The 22,739-nt window shown below is 37.2% G+C and overlaps 1 protein-coding gene across 1 annotated transcript in view; it reads right to left on the reverse strand.

Moving 5' to 3' along the window:
• gnaz (guanine nucleotide binding protein (G protein), alpha z polypeptide) overlaps positions 1–16,316 on the reverse strand; it is a 40,664-nt gene extending 24,348 nt beyond the window's left edge. Inside the window, exon 1 of the mRNA XM_043250485.1 lies at positions 15,714–16,316. The gene's annotated coding sequence lies outside the window, so the exon portion shown is untranslated. The remainder of the gene's footprint in view (positions 1–15,713) is intronic.
• Positions 16,317–22,739: the final 6,423 nt, after the last annotated feature.

A 22,739-nucleotide genomic window follows, 5' to 3' on the forward strand; every position in this document is an offset into this window, starting at 1 on the left:
CAAAACATTATGCCTGCGATGCTTTGTAGAGCATATTAGAAATACATTGGCAAAGTGTATCAGAAATGTGTCCTGAAGCCATTAACCAGTGTTTGAGTGGATGGAGAACGACAAGGGTCTCACGGTTAAGCCAGACTCATGTTTTCTCATGAGCGCTGAGGTAATCTGACCCCACCAGCTCTCTTTCGCCTCCAGAGATCAGCTGCTGTCAGACACACATTTTTCTGATTTTAATGCACCCATAATTATAATGATTTTTCAAAAAGCTGCACATGAGAGAAAAGCTTAATGTCATCTTCTAATGCAGTACATTTGATATGTGAGTTGTATGATATAGAATGTTCACACAAAACTAGTTTGGCTCCCAAGTCTTTTTCCAGTTAATCTGAGGTTATATTTTTTAAAAATTATAATTTTTATAATTTATTTTTATAATTTTTTTTTCTTGGAATTCTAGGTTTATATATTGCATTTCTGGCTTTTTTCCATAAATCTGAGCTTTTATCTAGCCATTTTTACCTTTTTTGTCTCTCAAAAGTTTACAACTCACAATTCTGCAGTTCAGAAATCACCCACTTTTACCCTAAACATAATGTTTAAGTTAAAAATAAAATATTAATGAATGAATGAATGAATTAATTAATTAATTAATTAATTAATTTTTAAAGAATATATGTTTTTAAATGGGAATTGATTGAATTTGCAAAAAAATGATTGCAAAAAAATGACTAAAACTTGTCTAGTACAGACACAGCTGAAACAAATTAAAGTCAGTGTACCTGTAAGAGGAATGCATTCTGAGAAACACTGAGGTCGTATTTTTATTGAGTTGGTCACCCATGTGACCCTGGCTACTACAGACTACTCCCTTTCCCCAGAACAAACCCAGCTTTGTGCAATAAATAGATTGTTATATAACATGCAATGGCATCTCTGTCTTATTGATGAATGCTTGTGTTATGTAAGGCTGCTTGCCAGTTGTAACTCTCTGGGGTACACTTTTGGCCCAACTCATATATGTCTGTCAAATATCGCATACATTGCACAGAGCGTGAAACCTGTGTTGAATTAACTGAAAGCATACTATATTTATTGCATCATGATGCACAGATTTGAAAAAGCCTCTTGGGATGTTCTTGCTCAGTTCAGCTTTATGTTCCTGTTGGTAATGTTAACCAACTGTCAAATAGCAATTTAGGAATGCTTTATGTAGAGTAAACAAATTTTTTTCTTACTGAACATCCTATTTCACTGATGATATGCAAGTCTACATTGTGATATATTTGATCAACTTGCTTTGATGAAATATACAACATTTATGCCCACACGAATCAAACACCTAAGACATTTTTGTTCTCCTATATAAAGTAAAATGACCCAGAGAGATCATTCCTGCCATCTGTGTTGAGGATGGCTTGACGTCAGTCCCTGTCTACCCTCCACCCACCCTCTCCACTCCATCCCTTTGGTATTCTGTCACACTACTGAGGGAGGGTTGCTGTCTATATATCACACCGCTGTTTTTCCCCCACAATGACTCATGCCCCAGTTACAGACACTAATTGATTACAGTGCAGAACTATTATACAGAAACCATACAGTATCCCAGCTCAATGAAGCAGACTCATAAATCTTCATAAATCACATCTCATCTCTCTGTATTATTAATAAGGCATCATTGCAAAAGAAGCCACAGTAATGTGAACTGAATTCACAAACTGGATAGGCATTCCTGAGGGCAAACGATGGCTAAGATTTGTTGTCAAATGTGAAAGTACAAAACGTTAAAGCATTAATATGTCTGATATAAACTGTAAATCTATTAATCCACTAAGCTAGTTCTCAAATCGTGCATCAGGGTAAGAGCATTTTAGTCTATTGAGCAGCGACAGGAGGAGTCCTGGGTTACTGTGTCAGTGGGCAGCTGAGACCACATACTGACCAAAACAGATGCAGCCTTTGATCGCGCTGACAATAGTGAACAATCATACAATTCACAGAGCGATTTCGAATCAGATACCATTTCCCTTAATTTTTCTTCTTGGTTTCAACTATCCGTCATAAGAGCAATCATTGTTTCAGGAGATGTGTATCAGAGGGGAATTTTCAATGCCTCGCAACCACTGTTGTAATCGGTTTCAACTGGCGTTGGGGTGAATTTCCTGTTGTACTGTTAATTTTTGTGCTTCTGATTCTCATCTTTGGATTGAAGACACAGGGTTTCAATTTGGCCAGCGGAGAGCTGCGGCACTCAGAGTTGCGTCGCGTGACGTCAGAGAATTGATGGAACATGCATGACTCAAATCAGCCATTTAATTGTTCTTGTGAATTCCACCGCAGAGCGCCTGGAGTCCACTTGACAGAGAGCACAAGTGAGCACAGATAGAAGAAGAGATGCTTTTACGGAGAAATCAAATATACAATCTCCTTCATTTCAATTATTTCTCTTATAGACTGGTGACATGAAATGGAGCGTAAATTGGCCAGAAACATACTCGTGTCTAGGGCTGCGTGTATTTTAATTGTCATCACGATTTCTGCTCTTTTAGATGAATTAGGCATAAATGTCTGCAATACTGGTTGACTGGTTATGTAGTGCATAGCATATAGTACAATGTATTTTTGCAGTCCAACCTTTAAGTTTGCATCCACAGAAAAACATAATAATACATTAATTTAATACATTAATTTAATTATGTCCATTCATATATTCATTTAGTATATTATCATTGTTAACTAGTTGCTTATTAGCATACCTATAAATAACATACTGGCTGTTCATTAGCACTTATAAAGCACATATCCTATACTCAATTCTTAAACTACTTTACTATATATTAAAAAACAGCAAATTAGAAGTTTATAGAGTCAAAAGTTGTAATTAATGGTTTGTTAATAGCAATAACTTTTTTTCTTCTCAGAATTGCGAGTTTATATTTTTTTATTTTTTTATCAGAATTGTTACTTCGCAATTGAATTGTTACTTATTCTATTATATGTATTATATGTCAAATTTTGTTCATCATGATAATCTTCATAAACTTTTATGTGCAAATTCTAACTGCAATTGCCAGACGTAAAAAACAACTGTCACTTACGGTCACATGACACAACACCAGTGTTAACACAGTTTTTATAAAATGTTTTCCTTGTACGTTTGAGTTAGAATAGTTTGGAAGAGTGTGATTATAAATACAATGAGGGTGTGAAAGTGACTAGCAAGTTAAAAAGCTTCACAAAGAGGTATTACTGAATTTATGATGTAAAAAAAAATTGTGAAATGTTGTGAAAATTTTGTGTTTTAGGCATTTACCCCAAAAATCCTGTTGACTTCAGGATGATGCAACCAGACGTGCTAAAATGCAAACTCGTTTCCAGATTTTGGCCTACAAATATTTGTCTGCAATACTCTATTAATCCTGAAAACATTTTATTGTTTTTCGTTTTAAACTTCTTTCATAAGCTTCATGTAAAGTTGCCAGATATCAGAGCTTTACTTTGAAATGTATACATTTTCTGCCTAGTGTTTTAATTAATCTCCCAAACCTGAACACACATGCTTGCTCTCTTTCTGTGCTTCGTGATGATCTGAAAACACTGATGAACATGTATGTTGGATTTAAGAGATGTTCATTCTAATTTTCAGCTCAAAAGTAACACAGTCATAGATAATAAATTGTACAGTTTAACATTTTTTGTTGACATTGTTGTTGTTCATTCTTGTATAAACATACGTCCATACCAGGGTTGCCAGGTTTTCATAATAAAATTAATCAAATTGTTACTCAAAACCAGCCCAATCACAACCAAAGCTATCCCAAATGGTTATTAAATTGAGTCAAAATTTGTGTTTTCAAGGGATTCCACCTCAGGTCAAAAATGCATTCCAAAGGGGAGGAGTTTCGCTTCAAACCACAGACTGATAAAAAAACAAAAGCACAGACTTGGCAACAGTGCTCGATACTAAGAAGGAAGCTAAAACATTTCAACAGAAATGTTTGTGCCATTCTATTTACTAAATGCTATTGCATGCCAAAAAAGACAATTCACAATAGAAAAGTCGATTTACACTACCACTTGTGTCAAATGCTAAAGAGCTAAGAAAGATCAAACTCTGAGCAATAAAATATTCTCCAGATAATTTTTCCATACTCAGTAGTTAGTTTTATCACTATGTACCACATGAGAGTTAGTGAGAATTCAGCCACTATACTGTATATCAACTAGAGCACCAACGAATGCAGTAAACTGACAGAAACCTTGGTATTTATGACCAAATGAATGTCACGTTATGAATGTTCAGCACAGAGAACACACTAAAATTCCAAAGAGTGCTAACGCCCCAGAAGCAGTACACACACCCAGCATGACTTGTCAGCTTTTAAAGATTGCCACAGTTGTAACAACAATTACAGCTAATGATTCGGATGCAACTCATTCAAAGCTGCACTAGCGCCAGTGCCATGAACCAAAAATGCGACTGCATTAAATACACAAAAAAATAAATCAATAAAACAAAGAACACTGCAGATCAAATTGTTTCCAGGCCACTAATGCAGCTGTGAAACTCTGTCACTTTAGCATGTGGTTAGCACTGACCAATTATTTTATTTTTGTTATGCTTTAACAAAAGCATAACATCTCAGTAGCCACCATTAAGTTAAGAGGTCTAAATATATTGATACGTATTTATATCTTCTGTGGAAGGACCAAATCTCTCGGCCCGTGGGCTATTATAGGATGTCCAACCTGCCTGTCAATGTATGTATTTGACAATCTATGTAATATTATGAGCTTTGTACTGTAATATGAAGTCAGCATGTCTGCAGCATCCATCAACAACTTCTTTCACCATGGTGCTGGTTAGCCTTTGGTCTGCCCAAGCTCAGTCATGTATTTTGAGGAGGTTTGGCTTTGGAGAGTGATTTGCAAGGAGGGTGGGATCTTATGATTTCAAACCTAGCATGATATTGCTAGCCTTTACAAAACTGCCTACCCGACATTTAACATTGCTATTGTTTTTAAATCATCATGTATTGTTAAAACCACTCTGATGCAATTTACTTAGACCTACTTTCTATTACCAGAGTTAGATATTTTGACCAAGGAGGCAAGTCAGGCAGTGCTGTGATCGGCTAATTACCCCTTATTATGCTTGAAACTGGCCCGCTAATCAGCCTGAATGGGTCGAACTGATGGAAATAGATGGACTAATCACAAAGTACACAACTCACCCACTCAGGAAATATCACTTCAGTCACATCCGAATCAAAATTCATTTGAAATTACTTCATATGATGATCCAAGCTGTTTAAGAAACCAATAATCTCAGTTAAAAGAAAGCTACACATTGATACCTCTAACACACTTGATGTTTTTATAGATTTAATTTTACTATAAAACATAAGGGTAAGTATTTTGTTTTCTCTGTTGCATCATTTTTGCAATCATTTTGTCTAGTTTACAGATAAAGCTGCTCAATTTAAACATTAAAAACGCAACCTGGATGAGACTATGATGTAATTTTATATATAAAAAAAACTTTAGAGTTTTATATAGTCTTTGTTGAAAGTAAACAGTGTTCCATTAACCCAGAAAAAGTCTGAACATCAAATGTTACAGGAACTAATTCTCAAATAAAGAAAAAATAAAAGCAGATATTGAAATGTGTCTTCTCATTTCATTACACTTGATGTTTTAACAAATCTACAAATGATTCAAACACTCACAATTTTCCTGGAAAGTGATCATGTCAGTCTTGCTTACTCAGGAAGTTCTGGTGACTTTAACGTCTACTTCTCATATGCTAATAATCACTGGTTTGAAAGACTCTGAAATGCGCTAGCCACAGAGCTCTCAATGACCGAAAAAGGATAACGCAAACCTGTAGCAAGATTCAACAAAATCAAAATGACAAAAACTGAAACACCTCAGATGGAAACAAAATGCAGGTCTTAGGGTTTTTCTGAGAATGTTCTCTGAGATTTGAGACATAGATTGCGAACAGGGGAAGATTTTTATTTCATCTCATCACTTCAAACAGCAAACCGTGCTTATCTTCGATGTCAAACGTAGCTCAGAATACCACTGTGATGGGATTGTGCCTCTGGGACTGACAGCTGCCACTAGATGGTATGAGATAGATTATGAACGTGATGAAACGATGGCCAACGTACAGTGTTCCAGCTCAGACAGGAATCAGCACTGTCTTTCTGGGGTTCTGACTCATTGGTGGTGTACAGGAACCTGCCTACGTCAGAAACAAGATGTAAGATGTAGGTCGCAGACTAGATATCCAGCATTCTGCATTTAAAGCCTTGCATTATGCAAGACATTCAACGGCCTAAATAGCATCGTTTACATTTTTTAACTAATAGTTTATCCATAAGGATAGCTCTGTCATCATTTACTCACTGTTGTGTTGTGCTTCTCTGTTGGGACCACAAAAGGAGATGTAAGGCTAAATGCAACTTTTTTCCAAGCTGTGAAAGTGAATGGTGACCAGGAACTGTCAAAGTCCAAAAATGGCAAAAGGTACCATAACAGTACCTTAAATATGGCGGATATTCACAAGCAAAAAAACATTATATGAAAAAATTATATATATAATGTGTGTGTGTGTGTGTGTGTGTGTGTGTATGTATAGGAATTACAAATTACAAATTGTACATTTTTATTTGCTGTCAAGTTTCTATCATTTGTTCTTCCTTTTATATAATTATTCAACTAACTTACTAATTTTTGGCCACTTTTTAGTCATTAGCTCCCTCTATTTTAATTTAAACAGTTTCAAACTTACTACTACGTTTTTTCATTTGTTCCCTTGTTTTTATTAAATTGGTTCTAAGACTGTTTCATTTGAGGCCCTGGTTTATGAAAAAAATTCCATAAACTACTAATTTGTTCCCTTATTTTAAGTAAATCATGGCCATGTTGTACTAATTCATTGCCATGTTTTAATTTAGTTAAAATGTGATAAAAACTAAATAATTTGATAAATAAATAAATTCCCAACCTTGGGAAACCTAAATTCCCAATCTTGAATATCACACCTTAGTGATGTAAAATTAGCTGTGATATGTTTTGATGCGATAATATACATGAACATTAATGAGATCTGAGAAGATTATCAGTCAATAACAACTTTTATCAAGCCTTGTGTCATTTTATGAGTGTGATAGTTCTTGCCCATTCACTTTTATTTTATGTAAAAGAGCAGCATGAACACTCTGCTAAATTTCTCTTTTTTTATGTTCCATGAACAATGAAAAAAAAGTATTTAACTAAGTTTGGAATGACATTAGGGGGAGCAAATGATAACATAGAGTGAACTATTCCTTTCAGACCAGCTCTGGTGGGTTACCAGTACAACCTATTATATTTCTTTATGCACTTTCAATCACATACTTCCGCTTAATTTCCTTTCCTTTTTAAAGTGACAAGATACTAGGCCTACCAAGGGACAAGCGCTTAGACTTGAGTCACGTCCAGCCTGAGTACTGGATCAGGGAGACAAAAAGATAGAGGCTTTTAACTGTAAGTAATAGTGCTTAGAAGGATTTTAATTATGACAGGTTGTGAAGATTGGCAAAGAGCTTGAGGTGAAGAAGTGAGACAAAGCTTTATGAGGATGAATGTGGAAACACAGTGCCGGGTTATCAGGATGAAGTCGTTCTGCATTATGACTAATTACTAAATCAGTCAAGGTCAGAGTTTTTCTTCTTATCTCTGACAGAAGTCATAGTATCTCAATAAACCACTGAGCTTCATTGAAGTCTCAATTAGTTATGTGCCTATATATAAGCAAAGCTACACAACGTTCTAGCCTAGAGGCCACAAAACAAGAACCTTTTAACTGCAAACAAAACTTACTTGCAAGTTATCCACATGATAACTAGTTTGTATCTTAAAGGCATAGTTCACAAAAAAAAAAAAGATAAATCTGTCATTAATTACTCACCCTCATTTCATTCCAAACATGTCATTCCAAACCTGTTCAACTTCAGAACACAAATGAAAATATTTTTGTTGAAATCTGACAGCTTTCTGACCCTGCATAAACAGCAATGCTACTGTGTCCAAGGCCCAAGAAAGGTAGTAAGGATATTGTTAAAATAATCAATATGACATCAGTGGTTCAACCTTAATTTTATGAAGCCACTTTTTGTATGAAAACCCTTTTTTTTCTCTTCTGTGTCAGTTTCTTTAACATGCATTGTTTTTTGGAATAATTGGAAACATTTTTTAGAAAAAGCAAATAGAAGCATGGACGTCTACCCCTAAACCTAATTCTCAGTGGGATGTACTTTTGCAGCATAATAAATAAGCTAGTAACAGTGCAGATAACTTGCAAGCATTTTTGCTCTCTTTTGGCACTCTGTGATGTCTTTATATTTATATGTATTACAGAATATACAAAAAGTGAAAATTTGTGTAAAGTAACATATTTACCATGCTTATAAAGTTATAAGAGTGTTCCAGGCATGTGTGTTTCATCACGCCTGGATAAAGGGATAGTATGTATTGGAAATGAGTGTGATGGAGTCACATGATGAGCTTCAAACAATCACATTTGTCCAAGGCTTTGTGCACTCATGGCCCAAAACCGACCCTAGATGTAGAGTCTTGCTCAAAGGACACGGCTTTGTTGTACCACAGTGCAAACATCAGGAGAAACAATGAGTGGCAGTGTTTCAGTGAATAGCAGCCCCAAAACAGAGGACTTTTGATTTGGCTGGGGCCGGGGTTGATGGTGGGCGACTGTATAGCAGATCTGTTTTTGTCATAAAAGGTCCCATGAGAGGTAGGGGCATGGCCTGGCCCCTATTAAAACTGTTGTTTGCAGTCACATGGCCTGCTTGCTTTGACAATGCATGTCTGTGTACTGTGAACATTTCTGTATACATGTGAGAGCAGAGCTGCTAATGGGAAACTGTCTATTAAAGGAAACCAGATTAAAAAAGGGGAAACGTTGTACAAACTCAAGTTCTGAGCTTAACAGTCTGCGTTTGTCCACAACCTTTTAACCGCAGCTGCTGTCAAATAAAAAAATACAAGAGAGGTCTGATCAAGCTCAAGAGCAACGTGTTGCTAATCTGTCTGCGAGCGCTGCTTTGCTTGTGTGTAATGTTCAAATTCAGGCTCTGATAAGATATGAGCCGTTTTGAGGCACAGCAGATTTCTGAAGGGAGGGGTGGGTTTATCTCTGCACTAGCGCTAGCTGCTGCACTTAGCTGGGGTGTGATTTCACTATTCACTGTAAACACAGAACGTGAGGGGGAGTACGGGCACAAAACTGCCCAGAACGATGCTTTTAAAGGTTTGTCAGACAGGAACATACCTGACTTTGAAGCATTGCGCAATACTAGCTTTATCTATACTGGTTAACAGACACTCAATTGTCAATAGCATAGTGATGTATAAAGCACAGCTGACAATGAAGTCACTGTCGAACCAAGCTGTTACACTGTGAGTTTTTAAAAAACTTAGCTTAAAGGTGTGGATCTGGAAACAGTATTACTGGAATGTCATGATTTAATAAGTGGACTGAAATTACTAGAATTTGGCTGCAAGATTTGCTGTATGGGGGTGGATTTAAGTTAATGAAATGATTGGAGAAGTCTGGCAAACGTCACTAGAAAATCAACATTTTAAATAAAAATGAAAAAGGTAAAAAAAAATAAAAAAAACACACACATACAGTACACACATCAGATCGATAAAAATGCATTTAGACAATCGAAGGGAATAATTTCTATCTTTCTCTGTTAAAATTCTCTTGCATGGCAGATTTAACTAACTAACTGCTGTCCAGAATGTAAATGTCCCTCCCCCAATACCATATGTAACTACTAGCCTGCAGAAAGTCATGTTTCACTGCTGAGACTACTAATGGCTAATGATATGAGCTGTTTGACATGTCCACCACAACTTCCTGTTTTAATAGGAAATATTTCAACACTGGTAAGAAAACATCAGACATTAAGAAATTTTGTGCGGTCTTTACCTTGCTTTGAACTTGGAACAATCCCCTAAGCTTGAAACACATAGCAGTATGCTAGTAGAGCAGATCATCTTAGTTCAGATAGCCTGATTATTTGACAACATTAGACTGCATCCTGTGGAGCATCACTGTGTTTGTTTGCATGGCCATAACAGCGGTCATATGACTGAAGGAGAGCTCATGGGGTGGTGGCACCCCTCCACCTCCCGCTCAGTCATATGACCACTGTTATGGCCATGCAAACGAATACAATGACACTCTGTGCATAATGAGAACAGAAAAGAGGACCCTCTTAGCTCATCTATGCTCGGTCTCACACACAAACAAATACTTTAGGATGTTTTTATAAAAACCAGAAGAATTGCATTGCATTGTCTTACTGAGATTATATGTGTGTGTGTGTGTGTGTGTGTGTGTGTGTGTTTATATATAGAAATACTTTTTTTCCCAAATTATTTTGGGAAGTTATATGGATAATGCTATTTTCACTTATTCAATACCACATTCTATTTTCACTTATTATATATATATATATATATATATATATATATATATATATATATATATATATATATATATATATAGTAAAAAAATAATACAGTATAAATATATTTGATATTTTCTCAGGAAGAAATATTGAGAAGCAGCTAATATTCAATATTTTCATGTGGTTTGTGATTTGTTTCCTATTGGCTGTGATGGCAATACTTTACATCAGTTTCTCAATTCATTCATACAAATGGCATAATCCCTAACAGTATAATCTGTATGAAAATACCTCTCAGTTTATCATACTCTGACTGATACATTAAAATCTGTTTTATGTTATTACTGAAGTTGGTTGAGGTTCACGCAAGCAGATAATGTGATTAAATGACCGCATGTGTATTACTTCATCTAAATAAATAGCGAATGAGCCAGTCGATATGCTCGATTTTATAACTGAATATGTCATTATGATGCATTACGGTATTATGGGATTTTTTTTATTCCAGGTATTGTTAAAGCTCCTAAAACCACTTCCCCTGGTGACATGTGTGCACAAAAAGATGCAAACGCTTCTGAGTCCCTCTCCCGTACCTGCTGACCTAGATAAGAGTATGTGCCTCCTCTTGCTGCCAAGCACTATTTCCGAGTGATAGAGCCAGACGTCGCATGCAGCCATGCTTGACAAATGAATGCCACAAATGGCTCATCCAACTCATTCACCTTTACACCTGTTTCGAAACATGATGCGCCTATCATTTGCAAATGAGTTTAGATTTCTCTGCTAAATTCTGTTGATATTTAAACTCTTTCACCCATCCCAGTTTAATATGTAAAGTACACTAAAAGTAAGCCGTTTGTAGGTTGATCTATGAAAAAGGTAAAAATGGACAACTTAATGTAACAACACTGGTTCAACCAATACAGTGAGTCTGCAGGCAGGATTATCTCAATTAGAGTATTCTTATCTATAAGACTAAAACATATCTACTGCACATAAAGTCCAATAGACTTTTGCTTCCATAACCAAAATTCAATTTCAGTTCTCGAACTTACTTCCGTCTGTGCACCTCGACACAGTATTATGAAACAGTTCTGTTATATGCAAAAAGCAAACTGCTGATAACAACGACTGTACATAAAGGCCAATGCTGAGTCGACCTATCAGGAGAAATGTGATCCTGACTACAGAATTAACAGTCGGATCCATTTCATTCTGCTGATGTCATGACAACAGTGCTTTTATGTCAAATCACTTAGCTTTGTAAATGAACACGAATAAAGGTGCAGTAAGCAAACATGTAAAAGTGATACAGACACATCACAACTAACAACTTAGCATGAATAGAAAGGTGGGGTCAGTGAAAATGCCAAGTTCATACAGTTTTTTTATACAGTCTTTTGATTTAAGTTAAATAAATAGCCAGAACATAGTTTTGCACCAGAACAGGTCACTTTTTCATTGCGAAATGTAAAAATCTAGTATACATAAATAGTTCTTTGTGAAAAAATTGCTTTTTACAATTTAAAATTTTAATACAGCATTAATGAATACATTGTTTATCATGTATGATTAAGAATCCAAGGCTTGTTCAAAAGCAGAATGACATTGCTCGATATTCAGATGGGAATTTATTTCTTAAAAATGGCCAGTTTGTTTAGTTCACAGTAGTCTATCTCACTAATGACAACACTTTGATTAACACTCTATAGCAAATTTTCTTACAGACCATTTAAGCTGGTTTTACTTTAAATCTAACACATCTTTAAACCTCAACAGACTTGAATGTGACCTATATCATATAGAATTCTACAGTGCTTCTTACAAATGGACCACTTGGATATAGCTAATGACTTGTTTCAATTCAACAAAGGGCCTCTCTCACATGTGTTTCTATAAAACAAGGGCCTGGTCACCTCCTGACCCTAAACTTGTCAGAGTGTTGGCTTTTCCATGCTCTCACTGAGAAAAGCCCTTTCAGTTGACTTCACCGAACACTCCAATTCCAGCCAATCTGTGTCAGAAGACAAGTCTTGCACAATATGCGTGCTGCATTTTTTCAATATGATATCACTCCAGCTGAAATGAGATTATTGTTTGTTGTATGCAAGATTGCAATGATCAATCTGACCCTTCATGTCGTTCCAAACCTATTTGAGTTTATTCCACAGCACACAAAAGGAAACACTTTAAATAAAGTACTAGTGCCTGAAATTACAATAAATGGGGACTGGAAGTAAAGTGGTCAGTTTGATTTGTTATCTGAAACCTTTACAGCTTTAATGTAGTACTGATGTCTGAATCATGAATGACATGAATGACTGTTAAGTCAGATTGTTTTATGAATCAGTTAATCCAGAAAACCTGTTCAGTCCCCTTTCATTGTAATAGGATTTTAAAAATAGTGACCAGCACAATCATTCGTAAAAAAGAATAAATAGTCATAATATAGTCATAATACTGAAATTAAAGTTTGAAGTTATGCTGTCATTTGTGTGCCATTAGTATACTTTTTAGCAGCATGCGTGTAATATGCCACACATTTGAGATTTAAAAATACATAATATTTCTTCATAATATATCTCCATTAATGATCTGACTAACCCACAAACCTTTAAAAATGTCACACATTTGACAAAACAGTTGGGAGCCACAAACAATACAATAGGAATGATAAATAAAACTAATTAGCGTTTTAATAAGGGGTACCCTTTAGAAACTGTACCCCCAATGGCAGATGTGTGATTTGTCCTGAGCATTAATGAACAGCTGGCTATCAGTGCATGTAAGGTCACCAGCGAGGTGTTTTGCCAAACCCCTACTGTTGTGCCAAAACCCAGTTATGATCGTTCAAGCATTCACTCTGAAAGTAGCATGTGTATATTTTGGCATTTCCCTCTCAAGAATGTTCCTATCGTTGTTGAACTTTGACTAAAATTTCTCCTTATTATTTTCCTGCGTCCCGTTTTTGGGTTTCTAGCATACTCTTGCTAACACGGACAGGATTTTTAGTCTCCATTCAACTGAATTTAACATATCTTCAGTGACAAAAACATACTAAATTATAGATGTAATGACTTTCTTTTGTAAAATATAAATTAAGATCAAATCTGTATCCACGCATGCATGCATGCATGCTTTGCTATCATAGCAGCAAGCTCAGGTATTTTTAAAACATGACCCAAATGCATAACAATCTGATGTTCAGTGGTTTAGACGGTTTTGTTTATGGCACGATTTTGGTTCAGAGTTGATGACGAGCTACCTGGAAAACAAGCCTAGTGAGTTAAACTGTGAAGTTTATTTTTAACCATCATCATTCGAGTCTTAGCTTCCATTGTGATCATTTTGTTGTTGACGTTTATAGTGTTTGAATATCACTGACACTGATGCCTGTGTTTTGACGTCCATGATTATCCTCGCGTTGTTATAAGCAAATGAGCAGCAATATCAAAATGAGAGTAAGCCTCCCATAACGGCCATCATATCAGACGACAAAACAGGATGTACAAATATTAACTGGTACTTAGCTGATGTTGCACAATCATCCTGCAGTTTGGTCAGTTTGTGGGTTGTAGGGGGGTGGAGCGCTGGCGGTATCTACTCATCTTTGCATAGTCTATGTTTTCCTGTCTTTGTGAGTACAAAAGCATCTTTACTGTATTAGCACTCTATTGAGCAACACCGATGCCACTGTGCTGTAATGAAGTGAACTCAGCTAACATAACTGTGAGCCAGCCTTCCCAGAGGAAAATTACACTGCTCTGTAATAGCTCTGGAGATCTCAGCTATGTTTTATTGAAGTATTAACTTTGTCTCAGATGTTTCTCCTAAAAAGCCTTGGGGGAAACAAAAATAAAGATTCTTTACTGGTATCTGTGGTTCCATGAAGCCTTAACATTGAATAAAGAGTGGAAAAATGTTCTACTACTAAGAAAAAAATCTGGGTAACCCAAAATGCTATGGATATAATGTAACATATGCCCATTTTAAGAGTATAGACACAAATGTGATTACTGTTAAGGCAGAGTAAGTGTAAAAGCAGTAATATCAATGTGGACAGTGTATCTCAAATTAATTGGTATTAGAAGAAAGTGATGATAAATTATTGAGTTTATAGTAAAGCATCTCACTTGAGCTTTTAGGCAAATTGGAGCACAGTCCAAGACTGCTGAAAAACGATAGGGTATAAGCACAGGATTATCAGAGTCTTTTACTCTAGAAAAACAAACTCTCTTTACTCAAGAGGGGCAATTTTTCCCTCTAATCTCTTTGCCATCTAGGAGAAACAATAGAGACTTTAATGAGATTTCATTTGTAATGGGTCAGTGGGCCTTCCCATGCATCCATTCCTTTGCTTGTGGCGGGTTCACGCAGGATATATTCTATCTTTCTCTATCCTTTCGTTCTGTGTACCGCATCAACCTCCGCCCCTCTGCCCCTACTATCTCTCTACCATTATACCCCCCACTCCAGCCACCTAAACCCCTCCCTGTGCAGGTTCCGTCGCACACATGCACGCACAACCCTGTCACCAGGCTACACCATCCTCGTTGCCTTAATAACTATAGTAGAAATTTAAGTTAGGGCAAAAATGCTTCATATAACAGGGAATGGTAAGAGGGCCCGTCTTCGGGAGGACCACAGACTCCGCTCATGCACACACATCGACACGATCGATGGGGAGCGAACGTGTCGTTGGTTAATGTGGAGCAGTGGGAGTCAAAGATCAGCAGGAGTGTGGCTGAAAGAAAAATATCGAGATGGGGCTTGCCAGCAGAAATAGCAGCCCTGTCTCTCCATGGGGTGTGCACCTTATTCAGCTCCTTCTATATTCACCAGGCAGCGGAGCGTGGCATGAACACACTACACCTAGTGTACTGCCCCATTTGAGATTCAATAATATGTGACTGTTTAACATTGCATAAGCCGCATCAATAGGTACAGTTCATGGGCAACCCATCAAAGATGTTAAGTCCTCAATCATGCACTCGTTAGCCAATCCAGGGCTCAGGAGGATTGCTTTAGCATCATCCCTGAGCATCACCTCACCGAGATGGAGGAAAATACCATTCTGCTACCCGAAGTGCTAAAGACGCTTATGTTCACCTTTCCAAGCCAAAAACAAAGCCAAGGACGCTACCAGAGAAACTACCCTTGTTGTAACAACAGGAATAAGGGTGTGTGGAAAGAAGACTGAAAAAAAGAAAAAGGCTTCCTCACCGTTTTACTGCTTGCCGTCCATTCACCAGCAACACTGCAGACAAACATTCGTTTGGGAGGCAGAGGGAGCGCGCGATCCGTCCCCTTAGTCCTGAATCACCAACATCCTCAGATCCGCGTGATTCTTCTCTCACACATGCACTCATTCACTGGTACTCTTTCGTTGTGTCGTGCTCTCTCCTCCTCTTATAATTGTCGGTGTGCTGTTTCCCCTCTTGTTAGCTCCAAGGCAGTTAAGAGACACTGCAGCGATGGGGGAGGAGGGTGTGTGTATCTGTGTGTGTGCGCGCATGTATGTGTGCTTGTGTTCAAGTGTGTTCGCGAGTGAGTGAGGGAGTATGAGAGCAATGGAGGGAGGAGTCAGCAGTGATAGAGGAGAATAGAGGGGAAAACAGCTAGTAGGCTTAAATCCCGAGGAAAAGGAGAAAGCAGAACAGGGTGCCGAGAGATCTATGGAGGAGAAAATACATGGCGTATAGCGCAAAGAATGACGGGTATGAATACAGAATAAGGAGTGTTATCTGCGAGATATGGCAGATGTTCCACAGCTCCTCTGATTCGCTTAGCCAGCTGCAGGAGTCGGTCCACAGCAGGGTTGGTTGCAATTTCATTGATGGCTGAAAGAGCTTGCAGAAAAACGATACATAACAAGAGATAGAGGGAGTTGAAGGGGAGGGAGGAGATGACGGCAAGGGACCAGGAGGGGGTTGGATAATGCTGTAATATGTTGCTTCTGTGCCAACTGTTTCTGTGACAGAAGGACCACTTCCTCTGCAGCCATTGGTCCCCTGCTTGTATGGATAGATGTGCTGACAAATAAAATATCCAGCAGTGGCTCGTGGGTGATTGGAGCATGCTCCCCTCCCACCCCTCACCTCCCGCCCCCTGTTGAGGCAACAAGATTCTGCCTCACCCCAGGCAGCTGAGGACCACATCCAGTACGTTTGCACTTAGCATCCCAAACAACGTTTTATAAATACTAACGTCCACATTCTTTGTTGCTCTAGACTTTCAGGAAGGGGCAGGGAACAGCAAAGTGCAACCCATTCTTGTCTTTTCAAGTACATTTAAGGAAATAGGACATTTTGGTAGTCTAAAGATTTCACTTGCCGTAAGGGGAAATACATATGCTTAGTGTGATTAAATAAGTGACATTTGATTATCTGCCTTCAAGATAAATCTTAATCTACAACAAAGACCTCTTTGGTCTTTCACGGAACATCTTACAAAGCTTGCACACTCTTTGAAAAAAGTGCAAAAATGTTAACTTTTGGAGTACAAAAGCTTGTCACTTGAGCAGTATGCTTAATTGGTCATCTTTGTACCCCAAAAAGGTTCACTGAAGTATCATATTTTAACATGAGGGCTTTTTACACTGCTGTAGTCCCAGAGCTAAAAGTATAGTACAAAAGTACTGGGACAGTTTAGCATGAACTATTTCCCAGTTCCATTTAATGGGTACTAACACAACAAGAAAAACAAAGAATAAAAACATGAACAACAAGAGGATGGAGATTGCAGCTGTGTTTTTGTTGTGTCTTGCGGGTTTCACAATAATGGACATGGAATGCCGATGAATATGTCAAGCGATTAAATAAACAGAACGTCAACTGGCAGTGCTACCTGTCATTGAGGCTGATAGGAGCAAAAAATCAGCATAGATGAAGTCTTCTGGTAAATGCTGTTTATAAAAGAAATATGATATAGTATAGGTTTACACTACATTTTAAATAATGGCGGGTAAGGGCGTTTTCGTATGCGTTTAGCAAATCAGCTTACACTTACATCACCTGGAAGTATTTTAGACCCTATACTCTGAAGTAGGACCTGACTTAGTTCCTCCATATGTAGTTCCTGGTATTAAAATAGTTTGTAGTTCTTGCTTTGCAAATACCGCAATTAGTTCGGGAGCTGTGAAATAGTTCCTGCAGTGTAAAAGGCCTTATGCAACTTTGAGGGAAGATAAGGTATAAGTTTGTTATTTTAGGAGTACTGTCCCAGTGACTGGCTGTTGAACCCCTAATGGTCTTTTTTTTCTTGACATTCTGACAAGTGACAATTGCATGCACATGTAACTATTCTCAAATATTCTCTATCTAGATGGTGGTGTTTTTGTTGAGTCTCTTTTGTAGGTATCTGTGGTAGGGACTGACCTGTGGTCTATTGTCATGTGTGGACATCAGTGGATGATTTATGAACAAACTCCTATATCTTATCCTATCAGATTGTGTCCTGGTACGTCACACAACATGACCACAGAAGATCATTAAACTGTCAAATATATAATTCCATCACCAGACAATAGCAATGTGATTTCAATGGATAATTCACTACAAGGAAACAGGAAATAAAAACATGAAATATCAATGACCAATTTGCATTTTTTTTTTTTAAATAAACATACGGTACATAAGACCTTTTATTAAAGTTCTCCTACCTCCTATTTTTTGTCCTCCCCCAATTACCTAATATTGTATTCTTTATGCAAAATGCAATCCCACTCTCATTTTTTTTTTTTATATACCTATATTAATTATAGTTAATATATTTTATAGTATATTGAAAATTAAATAATGGTTAATATATGTATACTGATTAATATAGTTAATTATCAACAGCAATGTGTCAGTGCATCAATATCAGTCTTTGAAACATAGAGTTGCAGATAACAGAAATTCCAAAGTATATCACATGCAATGTAAAGATAAAGAAATGAGTGTTCCAAGAAAAAAAAAGAGTCACTGAAACATTTAGGATATGTGGTAAATAAGATTTTGGTGGGGAATTTTGAATGCACATGAACATCTCATGATCAACTTGTGTGGGATTAAAATTACATCTGTGCAACCATAATGATCACACCACAGGGCCCCATAAAGTAGCCTGGTGTGAATAGATTTGAAGAGGTAAGGACAGAGAGCTGTAATGTTTTTAGTAAGACAAATGTATGCTTACTTGCGTTCTGGGTGAGACGTGATGGTACATATCTATAAACAGCTCTCCTGTGGGAGGAGTGATGTATGTGCAGTCTGTCCATGCAGGCAAAGGAAAAGTCTGGCACTTGAAAAATGCTTTATCAGACTTGATCTACATAAAATAGCAGATAACCTGAGTTTATGTATAACGTACATGGTTTGAATACAGCATTTCATCTGATCTCACAATGCATAAATATTCATGTGGGCCACATTTTCATATTTTGTTTTCTTCAATCACATATAAATAGAACATGCATGCCTAATCTGCTCATGCATGCTGGGATGCAGTTCACAATAGCAGTCTTTGCATGGATATTGCGAAAGGTTCAATTGCGATTGGTTCAGCAGTTTATTTAATTAGAGCTATTCAAGACCCATGTGTTCAGCTGCTTGCACCATGTTTAATAGTTACAAGCTTTCAATGCTTTACAGCCACACAACCCTAATGAACCTGTGGTTTTGCTGTGTGCATGACGGATACAGGGCCACACTGCAAGGGTTTAAGGGGAAATAGATGTCACAGATGCAAGAAATGGCCTCAGGCTTATGTGTGTCTTATCAGATCATAGCAAGCAAAGAACGACATTGAAAAATATTCTACAAAGATGGCATTAAAGGCACTTTTTGAAAAATATGTTTGGTCTCAAACTAAGCAGCGACTATTGAGCAATACGTGCATTTAGGCTAAATTTGCTACCCTGTTACTTGCAACTCTGTTCTTTTCCATAATCCATTTTAATATTTGTTTGTTTATATTTATGGATTTAACTGTTTCATTCTTGTGTTCATTTAATGCTTTTTTTCCTGTAATAATATAATACAAAAAAACAGACATCGGGGTTTTATTTGGACATTTTGATATCAAGGTTCCCAAAATGCACAAAATTCACATAAAATGAATAGGAAACAAAACAGCTCTTTTTGGTTTGACTTCCTGAGGTTAACAACCAGCATTTTCAGAAATGCATGCCCTATATATATTCTGTTCAGGCCCTATTTGGACAAAACATGTGTTGTATTGAGAAACTAATGTTCTTTAACAAAGAAAAAATTGCACCATTGAAAAAAGTACACCAAACCAGGTTTCTGTTCTGTTTCTGCTCTAAGAGTTTAGTCTTGGGTTTTAACACATTTTATTGTATTAAGCACTTCTGCATTCAGTATGTGATTCCACATGATTATATCTAGCCTTCTGTTTGTCTGTCTCTCTCATTCTCCATCTTCCCCCTCACTCTTTCTGTCTGTCTCGGCGCCTCTCTCGCTGCTTCCTGTCTCCCTAATCCGTAATCCTGTGAAAATCGGTCAGGCGAAACAGGGCGGCTTTGATCAGGCTCTTATATCAACGGTGGATTCGGTGTCAGCTCACCCGGATTCCACAGAACCCTGGAGCCCTGGCGCAGGAGCTCCTGATAGCAACTCATCAATGCCCAGACACCGTCATTCTAAAGGCCTTATGATGCATAACAGCTACTGCATTTAGGTCATTCGCCACTGGATTTCTCATTATTATACAGACGTTCATTCATAAACCCATCCAGTCTATGTTGCGAAGCACCATCTTTTTGATATTCACGCCATATGAATATTGATGACGACTGCTATTGTGCAACTTTTACGCAGCATTGAGAGTGCAAGCTTGAAATTAACTCGTGTTTCATATCTCACTAAAGGAGATGTGAAACAAACTACACCCTCTCAGTGTTTTCGCAAGCCTGCCCCTGAAGGTGCTGCTGCTTCGGGTGACACTGCAAACAGATGACAGGAACGTTAACATTACAGAAACTACATAATGAGTCAGATAAGGCTGATTCTGATTCAGTACAGAAAATGAGGCCCATGCTGTTGCAACATTTCCTGGTACATCAAAGTAACTGTAAAAGCAGGGTATTGTTGACATATAAGAACAAAAACCATTAGGATATTAAGTAAAGGCCATGTTCCATGAAGATATTTTGTACATTTTCTACCGCAAGATTGTCATATTCTAACAAAATAACCATACATAAACGGAAAGCTTCCTATTACAAAGTATGTTTAACTACTTTTTTTCTAACTTTACTCAGAATATGTTATCTTTTATGTCCCATTCAAAAGTGTTCCTCTCACTTAACTGTAGGGGGCTTCAAAGTTGCAAAAATAGTCAAAACTACAAAAAGCTGCCTTCAATTCTTTAAAAACTTCCAATATTTTTTTTTTTTGTTTGTTTGTTCTTGAACTCACAAGATTCTTTAATATTCATCTGCTGGAGCAGCCAGGTGCTCTGTTTGTGTTTTGCACTGGTCTCAAACCCACTGTGAGTCTGGTGTTGAGTAGCTCCGCTCACCCAGGGTGTACAGACTTTCCACTTCCTGCGTAGTGATATCTCACACCCTGACAGGTAACCAGGGTGCCCATTTGACATGGACAGTAACTTTATACTCCCAGGATGTGAAGTTTGCAATGCCAGACATCGTATCTTGTGAGTTAAGCACAGTATTGTGTTTGTTGTGCGTTAAAGAGGGATCTGTTTTATGTCAACAGTACAGTGAGGTTTTACAAAGCCACATTTATGGGCCAACTTTTTCCCGTCACAGAGCAGAACTGGCCACAATATTGTATAAATCAATATGTGTTCTCAATGCTAACTTTTGCTAACAGAATTTTTTATTTGTATTTTTTTTGAGAAATTATTTTCTTGCACATGTTCTTTTTTTTTTTTTACATAAATGGCTCTTGATTTTGCAGGTGCATGACAACTGTAATCAGGTTATTTGAATCAATAAGAGTGCATGAGCATAGGTGCACCCCAGCTGTGTACAGGAAGTACAACATCTGATAGTCAACCACCTAGATGAGCCTCTATCTCTTCCATCTCTTTCTGCTATTTCAGAAACCAATAGCGATTGGTTCCAGTCAACAAAGTTTTTTTTCCATTTAAGACTTAAACCAGATTGACAGTGAGTGAGACAAGTGTACTAATGAGTACAGATGTCCAGTGATGCCTGTTGATTCAGATGATGTTAATTAGTTCTTGCATTGTACGCAGGTTACAAAGAAATTGATTGTTTGAGTCTTGATAAAAAAAAAAGTTCACTCTCCCTTCCATTTATGAATCAGATAGCATGTCACATAGTAAACATTACCCTTCTTTTCTTCTTAACCGCTTTCACTTTGTCTGTACAATGCAGTTGTACCAATGTGCCTGTAGTATTGTTGCACTACAAAGTGCAAATAAATTAAAAAAAAATTTAAAGCTGACATGAAGTGAATATTCACCTTATTTTGTCAATGCATATTCGTATCTAATTGTTAACAATTAATCTGTGCCTTTTGTTAAGGCGAATGCTGGATTCTTCAAGTCAACTAAAAGGACTAGTTCACCCAAAAATGAAAATTTACTAAAAATGCAAATACTCACCCTCAGGTCATCCAATATGTAGATGAGGTGGATTCTTCATCAGAACAGATTTGGATAGATTTAGCATTACATCACTTGCTCACCAGTGAATCCTCTGCAATGAATGAGTGCTCTCAGAATCAGAGTCGAAACAGCTGATAAAAATATAATTTTGTTTCTTACAAGCACAGCTTTAGAAGACATTAATTGAAGGACTGGAGTGGTGTACTTGTGGATTATTTTGATGCTTTTATCCGCTGTTTAGGCATTATAATGGTACCCATTCACTTCAAAGTATCCATTGGTAAACAAGTGATGTAATGCTAAATTTATTCAAATTTACATATTATATGATGACCTTAGGGGGGGTACATATATATATATATATATAGAGAGAGAGAGAGAGAGAGAGAGAGAAAGAGAGAGAGAGAGAGAGAGAGAGAGAGAGAGAGAGAGAGAGAGAGAGAGAGAGAGAGAACACTGAACATTGTATTCACCCACACTTTTTAATCATTCACTGGCCTGTTGATAGCGAAGCTTGATTATTTCTTTCACTGGCACGCCATCTAGTGGTTATAAGTGATACTATGAAAAGATAAAGAGGAAGTGGACATGTTCTTAATAAATGCCTCAAAAGATGTCCTAAGCATCTTAAATAAAGAATATTAAACT

The sequence above is a fragment of the Puntigrus tetrazona genome, chromosome 10, assembly GCF_018831695.1.
Source record: "Puntigrus tetrazona isolate hp1 chromosome 10, ASM1883169v1, whole genome shotgun sequence".
In the NCBI taxonomy this organism is placed as follows: Eukaryota; Metazoa; Chordata; class Actinopteri; order Cypriniformes; family Cyprinidae; genus Puntigrus; species Puntigrus tetrazona.